Genomic DNA, 10,338 nt, shown 5'->3' on the forward strand with positions numbered 1-10,338 from the left:
TGATTTACCCCTGAAGATCCTGGCATTAGGAAAGTCGGTTTCTCTTTCTGGTCTATCTCAGACCTATGTCAATTTGAGTTGCACCAGAGAAGGGAATCTGGTCTAAAACCAAAACCAAATTCTCCCTATGGTGACCCTGTTGCCAAAGGATCCTTTAGATAGGGAACAAAGCGTTTCATCGCACGATAAAAGCAAAGGCTTAATGTGCAACTGTGATTGAACATAATGGCACAGTATGGATTTGTTTCAAAGTGCAAATGACAATTCAGATCTGACCACATGCAACCTCATGGGCCCGTAGCTGGGGACAGAAAGGGCTACAATGTGCATTTTTCAGTCAGCCGTTGGGCCTCGGGACTCTTTTTTTTTTTCCCTTTTTAATTTTTTTTTTATTTCATAAATGTGAATTTACAAAGTGCAACTTTTGTATTGTTGTGGCTCCCCCCCCACCTCCCTCCCTCCCATGGCCCTCCCCTCTCCCATCCCGCCCTTTATCAAGTTTCATTTTTAATTACCTTCATATACTGAAGATCAACTTAGTATATACTAAGCAAGGATTTCAACAGGCTGCACTCACACAAGGTATAGGGTATTGTTCGACTAGTAGTGTTTTTAAGTTTCATAGTAAGGGACTCTTGATACACAGGGAAAAGGAGTCAGCTCCAATGCCACCATACCCTCCATTCCCCTGAGCTCCTTCAGGCCCAAGCACTGTGAAATTGTGAATGAAATATGGGGTTGTCATCCTGGTTGTGATGTGCAAACCAGGTTGGCCCACTTAGTTCTAACTTTGTTTCCAGAAATTTCTTCTGGCTGCTTTGAATGCCATTTTTCTCCTATAGCTGGACAATGGGAAACAGAGGCAAGGCCTTGTCTCCAGTATCTGAACTTCTTAGCTACCTTTGGGAGCACAGAGAGAGAATGAAGGATTCCATGGAGGGGAGGTTTTTGTTTGTTTGTTTGTTTGTTGAGGATTTATTTATTTATTTGATGGGCAAAGTTACAGAGAGGCCCAGGCAGAGAAAGAGATCTTCCACTCACTGGTTCACTCCCCAGATGGCCAAAACTGCCAGAGCTGGGTTGATCCCGAAGCCAGAAACCAGGAACTTCCTCTGGGTCTCCCATGTGGGTGCAGGGATCTAAGCCCTTGGGCCATCTTCCACTGTTTTCCCAGGCCACAGCGAAGAGCTGAATTGGAAGTGGAGCAGCTGGGACCAGAGCACATAAAGGTTGCCGGCACTGCAGCCTGCGGCTTTACCCACTATGCCACAGCACCGGCCCCTATGCTGTGGCAGAGTGAGCATCTATGAGAAGCTAGCTGACACAATGGCTTGAGAGAGCATTGTGAGTGAGGATAGGGACGAGTTTGAGGAGGAATGGAATTAAAAGCAAGGCCTATTTTGGTACAACAATTTGAAATCCATGCAGCCGGGACTTAAACTGGCATCTGTTGGGATGCCAGAAATGCAGGTGACAGCATTTACCCACTACACCACAGTGCCGGTGCCTGGAGGGGAGTTTTACGCAGCATGGTCCAGAGTCAGACTCAAGGATGAGGGCCAATAATCTGCTGTTGTAACAAGTACTCTTCATGATTCTTGCACAGGCTGGTGTTCAAGAAGACCTGGTCACCAAGGGAAGACATGCTAGGTTGAAAGGAGTGCTTTGGGGAGGGAACATAGGAGGCGAGGTGTGGGAGACCAGAGTGGAGTCTTTGGACTGTGAAGCTGTGGATGGCACCAAAACCACGAAGCTAGATGACTGACAACTACATATTTCCCAGGAGTGCTAAGATTCGTCACTCCAAACACACGCATCCTTATCCCAGACCCCCACAAATACAGGTTCTGGCCACTGGACACAAGTGCACCCAAGGACCCCAGCGTTATGCGTTCTCAGAAGCCAGGTAGAGTTGAGCTATGTTGTCTCTTCAAAGGTCTAGCCTGGGATGCCCCTCCATATCCCTGCTCCCTTGCCATGTCTCATGAGCTATTGTTGTAGGAGGATGCTGGCTACACCACACCGAGGCCAGGGTGTACCAGATACACATGGCTGGGCCCTTTATATATCTTTGTGGGTCATGATCATTACTACTATTTAATGTCCTTTACCCCACTCCACCCCAACACACACACACACACACACACAGAGCTCATCCTCTATTAATATAATTCCTTCAATGTGAAAAAATAAGGTAAAAGCCTCAGTCCATTTTCTGTTGCTATAACAAGGTACCTGAGACTGGGTGATTAATGAAAAAACACAAGTTCATGTTCCTCATGATTCTGGAGGCTGGGACTTCCTAGAGCATGGTTTCAGTGGCTGCTAGGCATCTGGTGAGGGCCCTCTTGCTGCATCACGACATGGCGAGACAGAGCAAGCAGCCAGGGGTGGTCGATTTTATAACAAAGCACCCCCTTGATAACCCATAAGCCTTCAACCCATGAATGGATTAGCCATGGCCAAGGGCAGACGCTAGCGGTCATCCAATCCGTTTCCCAGGTTCCACCATCAAATATCATTCACATAGGAACTTGGGGATTACGTTTTCAACACGTGAAATTTAGAGGATGCATTCAAACCATTGTGGTAAGAATTTTAATAATTCTGAGTTCAATATTATTTCTTTCTTGTTATATTTCAGTCTTTATTGGATTTATGAACAACTATGGAAGTACGGCATTTCACAAGTTTATCTTTTGGAGGTATGTAATTAAACATTTGTTCAGTTTGGCTTTCCAACTTCATAGTTTGAAACTAAGATGCTTCCCATGTTGCAAAGTTATTTTCAAAGTGCTCAGGGTTTGGGTTCCAGTTCAGCAGGGAGGGAGGGGAGCCTGGTGGTGGAGGTGTTCAGATGTTGGAGAGAAGCGATGTGAAACTGCATCCCAGCAGAGGTCCTTTTCTCTCTCTTCTCAATATCTTCCAGTGCCCTCACCTGGCAGGACTCAAGTGGAGGCCAGCTGACAGGGGAGTTTGCAATTTGTGACATGCTGACCCCCAGCCCTAGTGCCCTATGGGAAATGACCTAGATACAGTGGCTACTTCCCTGATGGGAGGATATTCCACCAACCAGGAAGGCTTTGATCAAACAAGGATAATAAAATCAGGAGCATTATTGAATCTATTTAAAAACAGAGAGCCAGAACAAAGGAGGAAAGAGTTGGTATACTTTAACACCTTTAGAATAGGGTGCAGACAGGGTTAAAATACTGCAACTCCGAGTCTTGTGTTTTTCTGGGGTTGTGGGGTGGTTATGAGGACTGGAAGTGAGATGGAGTAAGGAGATCAGCAGACGGAATATGCTTGGAACCTACGTGTGCTTGCTGTATTGGGAGGTGTGAGGACGCCTCGGCCTGGTCTCAGATCCACTCTCCCAGCTGACCAGCCTTCTGGGCAGCCATCCCTTTTGTCAGCATTTCTGGGACAGAGTCTGTAGGTGCCAGAATGGTGTCACAAATAGGAAGACAGTTTAGGAATGGCACGGTTGCTGGGCCCAAGGTTTGTCATCTATGCCTTGTGATTCACGGCTTGTTGGAGAGAGGCAGAGTGAGACCGCGTCCTAACAGGGGTCCTTTCTTGTCCCCCTCCTTCAAGGGCCTGCCCTTCTCCATCTGTAAGCAGATACTCTTAATTCATCTCTTGTAACATATTTCATTTATCCCATTTTTGCATTTCTTGCAGGTTACTATTTTTAGCACATCTTCTGAATTCTGCCTGTCTCATGAATTACTTGCTTCCTTATTATCTATAGTGAACACCTCTAATGAATTTCACCCATCAGGTTTGATTTTCATGTCCTCTGAAGAAGAACTGGGTATTCTCACGGAATGGAGCAAGCACACGTTATTCCCAGCATTACAGAGAAGAGTGTTGGAGGGTGAGGTTGGAACTTAGAGATGCAAGATACGTAAATGGCATAAATCTAGTTCCATATATTTTTATGCATGTAACAATATTCTTAGCTTCATTTCCTGATTAGTCTCCTCTCTCCCTGCTACTCTGCATGCTGTTTCTGTCATGGACCTGCATTTCCTATATATGTGGGTCTGGGTTCTGTCTCCATTGGGCAGCATGTACATCCCATGCCTTTGCCACTGCCCTGTCCACTCAGCTTTACATAGGCCCTGATACCTTTACAGCAAATCTTCCCTTCCTTAATATTTTCAGAAGGGACCTGGATAGTTTTGGCTCTTTATTCTTCCGAACATAATGCTTAGCAGGTTCCTCTCCCGGACAGCCTTTTGGATTTTGACCAAAACTATTCCATAGATTAATTTGGAGAGAACTGGATCTTTCATTCAGCAAACTTGGTAAATATCTCATTGTTTGAGTCTTCTTTAAAATTTATGATTTTCCCTGTAGTGGGCTTAATCCATCTTTTGTCACATTTATTCCTAGGCAATTGATGTTCTCTAAGACTATTATAAATCGTATTTCCTTTTTAATTATTTTTATTGCTGGTGTACAAAGATGCAATTCACGGTTTTGTATTTATCATTTTGGAGATACCTTGTTCCATTCTCCTATCATTTCTACATATTTGTAGAATCCTTTGAGCTTTCTATATAAATGATAAGATAAAGTGCAAATAGCGATGATTTTTGCCTCTGGTTTGTTTTCCCTAAGTTAAGGATGAAAACTGTGAGGACCCTGCACGATCCTGCCTCGTTCCAGACCTTGAAGGTGCACTTCCAGTGATGTTTCCACACTTGCTGAAGTTTCCACCTGTGCTTTTTACCATACTGAGGGCAGTGTCTTTCATTCCTAATTTACGAATAGATATTTTCTTTATAATGAATTTATAGTGATCTCTTCAACTGCGTTATCTGCATCTATGGAAATGATGTATGGTTGTTCTCTTTTAATATGGTAGTGTGGTGAATTACATTCCTAGATTTCCTGACATGGGTCAAAGCCAACTCTGTCATGGTGTATTACATTTTTATACACTATAGAATTTAATTTGCTAATACAATCATCTATTTATAATTTTTGCTTCTATATTCATAAAGGAAATGTGCCTGTAATTGTTCCTTAACTTGGTGTCATTATCTGGTTTGGCATTGGGGTTACAAAAATCCATATAAAGTGAGTTGGAGAGTGCTTCTTTCTTTCTTTCTTTGCTCTTCTCAGGGAGAGTTTTTATGAGGTTGAGATGATTGCCTCTTTGTACAAATTTGTTGGAACTTGCCTGTAAAATCATTTGGGCCTGGTATTCAGTGTGGGCTATTTTAGACTATTGCTTCCAATTCTGTAGTTGTTATGAGAGCTCTGTGATTAAAAAAAAAAAAACTTAAGTAAATTTTGTTATTTTCCTAGGAAATGTATTCATCAAAGTCTTTAAACTGTCACTGATAAAATTCCCAATGTCTTGTTAATCTGCACTTATCTTGAATATTTTTATCTGCAGTTATTACTTGCTTGTGAATCATTTATGTCTTCCTTTGTATTTAAGTTAGGAGGTTTTCAAAGTACTTATCTTTGTGTATGTGTACACATACACATGCACAGATGGGGGGGGCGGTGATTGTTCTTTCTGAAAATGCCTCTCTTCCCCTGGAGCTGGTGGGCTGCTCCTTAGAAAGGAGTCACCCCGGGCTGTTCGGCCAGCACAGACCCTCCAGGTCACCAGACCTCTTGGGATAGCGTTAAAGGCAGAAATGTGGCCATGTTCAGGAAACAGGTGTAAAACACAATGCCTCGTGTCCCCTCAAAGCGTGGTCCCAGGTCTGCCACCCAGGTTTTGCACCCTATGGGACCAGCTTATGAGAGAGGAAGATGTGTGACTTCAGCTGGACTCACACGTAATCCACAAGCTTTCTGTGATGGCTACAGCTGGGCAGAGCTGGTGACCGGACATGCGAGTGGCATAAGAGGCTGTGAGGCTGGTTGGGGACAGGGGAAAAGCCAGTGTGGGTGGCGCTATATGTCTCATATATATACAACGATTATTCTGGGCAGTGGAGTTATGGGTGAATTTCACTTTCGTCCTCATTCCTATAAGCACATAAGCTTGTGTTTTGCAATAAGTGCGTGTTACTTTTACCAATGAATAGTTGGCCATTTTCACTCCCTGAAAGGAAAACAGTGCAGTGATTATTAACAATCGTAGTTCTTTTCTTTGGATGGGTCAGGCCCTGGGTTGCCTATGGCTGATGTGACAGTGGCAAATGGCTTGGCTAGAGGGTGACTGTGTCAGTGACAAGGGCCCCTGGGCCCTTACGCCTTGGGAAGCGGCTCCCTGAGAAAGGATCAGAAATCCATTGTTTGTGGATGTGAGCGAGTGTGTATGGCAGCTATTGTCTCTGCCTGTTTCCCCGCGTCTTTTGTCAGCTTTCAAGAACTCTTCCTGTTGTTGCAGGCCTGCTGCAGCCTCGCTCATGAGGGCTACTGGGCAGTATTTATGTTTCCGGGAAAGCCAGGCTACTATCAAAGCAAGATCAGGCTACCCTGGGAGCGGGGCTGTAATTGACTCAAGAAAGCTCAGAGATGAAGGATTTTTTCAGGAAAACAAAAACGGGGCCACTTAGCAAACTATCCTTCCTTGTCTGCACTCTCTTTCCAGCTCTGGAGTAGGCTGAATGAAGCAATGCCCCTTGCTCTACAGATGGCCTCAAGGGGCTGGATCTCTTTGCACCCAAGACTGGATCTAGTGTGTGGTCCCACAGACCATAAAGACCAGCCGCCTAACGGCCCTCACCTCCGCAACCCAAAAGGAGAGGGTTCATGACATACATTTTATGGACGTCAAAGCAAAGAAGGTGGCTATTTTTAACATGGGGCAGGAAAATGTGGCTGAAAAGGAAACATCTGCACAAACTATCCCCTTGAGCTTTGTACAGGTCCCTCCCATCGTGAAACCCTCAAAAATAAAATCAGGTGGTTGGCCCAGGTCTGGTCCTGGAAGATAAAGGCCAAACAGTCTTCACTTCTCACTTCTCCACGTCTCAGTTCTGAGTTGGTCCTGCAGCCTGGAAGAGACCATTTCCTGGGTGGAGAAGGGGGCACGGCTCCAGGACAGCCCGATTCTTGGGAATCTCTTGGACCCCTCCTAGCTTAGGGTCTTCATCCAAAATGGCCCCACCCTTTAAGGTTTGCGTTTTGCAGCCCACACCGTCCCCAGAGGGATCCTGCTGGGAGAGAAAGATGGAGTGGTGGAGGTTCTGCCTGCTGGTCCCTGAGCGGGGAAATCATTCCTCCTTCCAGGGCAGCAAGCGTGTCCTTTCCCCTAAGACATGCCAGCCTCCTGTGGGTCTTGCTGGACGGAACAGGGAGATCTTTTTCTCTCAGCAGAAGTGTTAGCTCTCCTTCCCAGACATGTTTTAGCCAAGGCTGGATTCACCCACCAGAGGCTCAGGCTGCATTAAGTGGTGGAGGAGGCAGGGTTGCAGCAGATAGCGCTCAGGTTGTGCACTGCACAAAGCCAGGATGTGCACAAAGGCTGGAATCTACGTTCACATTGCCAGGAGGAGGAGCAAGACGGAGCATGTTGTTGGCTGAAGGATTTCCAGTCTTTGTCTTGGAGAACCAACGAGAACCAACACAGTGCAGCTCTGTGTTCCTGTTTTTTTTTTTTTTTTTTTCCTTCTCATTTTCTCTTCTTATTTGACTCTTTTTCATTTTCCACTCCTTCTTGTTTTCAGCCAAAGACTGAGCCAGGAGAGGAACACTTTTTCTCTTCCAGATCGAGCAGAGAGTTGCCAGGAGAAATGACAAGGAAAGAACAAGAACAAAAGGGCCCGTGTGGATGCGCTCATTCCCTCTCCGGGTGCACTCCCAGCTGAGCAGTGTTAGAGGAGCAGGGCTTGGAGGGTGTGAAACGGGGCTGCCAAGTTGCATAAGTCTCTAAAAAGATCCATATGTCTGGGCTGCACGGAGCCCCGGAGCACAGGGAGGGGGCCGGTCACATCATGCGCAGGGTGGGAGTGCAGCTTTCTCCCTGTGGGGAGGATTATGTGTCAGCTGGACCTAGATGCTGTTCCGCTCGTGAGGACTCAGGCTGGGAACTTGGGGTGCGTGTGCTCGGGGTAGAGGGGAAGGAAGAGCAGAGAACAGACCCAGTAAGGAGGGCGCGGTTTGTAAGCCAGCATCCGCGGGACATCTAGGAGGGCAGGACTTTGGAAAGCCCAGCACAGTGAGTTTTCTTTGAACATTTTTCCCACGCCAGCATGGGTTTTGGGGGAGCCACTGTGCAGATGACTGCCAGGCTGTTTGCCCACGTCGTGGGAAGTCTAGGCTCTTCATTCTCACAATTAGCCCTCCAGAGCCACGGAAGAGCTCACCCTTCCCGCACCATTCCGTCCCCCCACCTCCCCGCCCCTCTCCCCCGCTGACTTCTTTACGCTCCAAACTGTAGCTTCTTCCTCTGGGGTGGAGGGTAGCAGATGGCGTGCAGCTGTGGGACACATCTGGTCTCGCAGGGATCAGAGGAAGACACAGAGGCCAGTTGAAATCTTAATGGCTACCCTGGAGGCCCGTCTCCAAAAATTTGGGGTGTTGCCCCCTGACGCTCTACCCAGATCCCATCATGAGCAGACTTCATGTTTTTCCTTGGTCCCCACGCCTCGTCTCCATTCCAGCTTCGATTGGATTAGAAGGAGATGATTTTGTGAGCGTGGCCAGGCAGCTGCTTCCCAGATGTGTGCTTTCTCCAGAGATGGCCATCCCGTACCTGGGGGGCTTTGGGAGGATTGGTCAGGGACACAAGGGCAGGGCTTGGAGGGGTCCTCTGTAGCTGGATGGACCTAGGGGGCAAACAGAGTGACCATGTAAAGACCCCACGGAGATGCCAGAGGATTAGAACCGAAGAGTTGGGATGGTCCTGGAATGTTCTCAGCTCTCCTCTCCAAAACTCTGTCCAGACATATGCCTTCACTATATTTGCCAGATGCCCTGATTTGCGTGTGTGTGTGTGTGTGTGCACGCATGCGCACCCGTTTGCTTGACAAGTAGAACATGACCTTCTCTAAGGTGGTCTCGAGCCTACCACATCTTTATCACTTCACTGCGACCATATTTCTCACCTGGAATGTCATTGGCCTCCAGTCTGGTCCCCCTAGGACCATTTTCATTCTCATCCGTACACAGCAGGCAGAGAAATGTATTTAAAATTAAAGCCAGGCCATTTCATTTCCCTGCTGAAAGCTTTTCAGTGATTTCCTTTTCCTCTAAGATAAAATCCAAACTCTTTACCATGGCCTGTAAGACCTAAAGGGGCTGGACTCCAACCTGCTGCCCCCCAGCCTCATCCCTCGGCACATCGCCTTGCTCGCCAATCTCTTCACCACACTCGTTCCTTCCGGTTTCTGAAACTTGTTAGGATTTTGTTCAAGCTGCCTCCGTGCCTAATTGCTCCTCTTCCCTGTTCATTTTCTGGTTCCTCCTCATCTTCCGGTCTTCCTGGGCCTCCTGATGGGAAGTAAGTCCCATTCCATCCCAGCCCTTCCAGTCTCTCTCCCAGCACTCTCTTTTATTTTTATATTTTAACTTATCTATGAGAAAGCAAGAGAGTGAGTGAGAGAGAGCACTCCCATTTTTTGGTTCACTCCCCAAGTGGCTGGGGTTGAAGTCAGGGATTGGGAATGCACCCCAGGTCACCTACATAGATGGCAGGGTCCCAACCACTTGAGCCATCACCACTGCTTCCCAGGGTCTGCATTGACAGGAAGCTGGAGTTAGGAGCCAGAGCTGGGACTCAGACCCAGACATTCCAAAGTGGCACGTTCATGCACTAACCTCTGGGCTAAAGCCCACTCCAACATTCCCTTTTTAAAAACAGATTTATTTATTTGATTGAAAGGGGGAGAGAGAGAGAGAGAGAGAGAGAGAGATCCTCCAACCACTGGCTCACTTCCCAGATGGCCACACCAGCAGGAGCTAGGCCTATCGGAAGCCAGGAACTTCTGGGTCTCCCATGCAGATGCAAGGGCCCAAGGACTTGGGCCATCTTCTGCTGCTCTCCCACGTGAGCAGGGAGCAGGATCGGAAGTGGAGCAGCCGGGACTGGAACCGGCGTCCATAGGAGATGCCAGCAGCACAGGCGGAAGCTTTACCTGCTACACCACAGTGTGGCCCCTCAACATTCCCTTTTAAACAACTCATCTATAGCTCTTACTAATCTACAGCCACACATCTACCAGCTGATTGCTGTCTTCCTCTTTTGATTGTAAGCAACAGAGCAGCGAACTATGTATATTGCATGCGCTGGGGCAGTATAGGCCAAAAAATATACTCGGAAGACTTACTGAACTAATGAATAAGCCCAGTCTTCATTTTCCTTTGAGGATTCTTCACTCTGTTATATCCCGTAGGTATATATTTTTAATGTCACGCATT

The sequence above is a fragment of the Lepus europaeus genome, chromosome 14 (assembly GCF_033115175.1).
Source record: "Lepus europaeus isolate LE1 chromosome 14, mLepTim1.pri, whole genome shotgun sequence".
NCBI classification, from domain to species: Eukaryota; Metazoa; Chordata; class Mammalia; order Lagomorpha; family Leporidae; genus Lepus; species Lepus europaeus.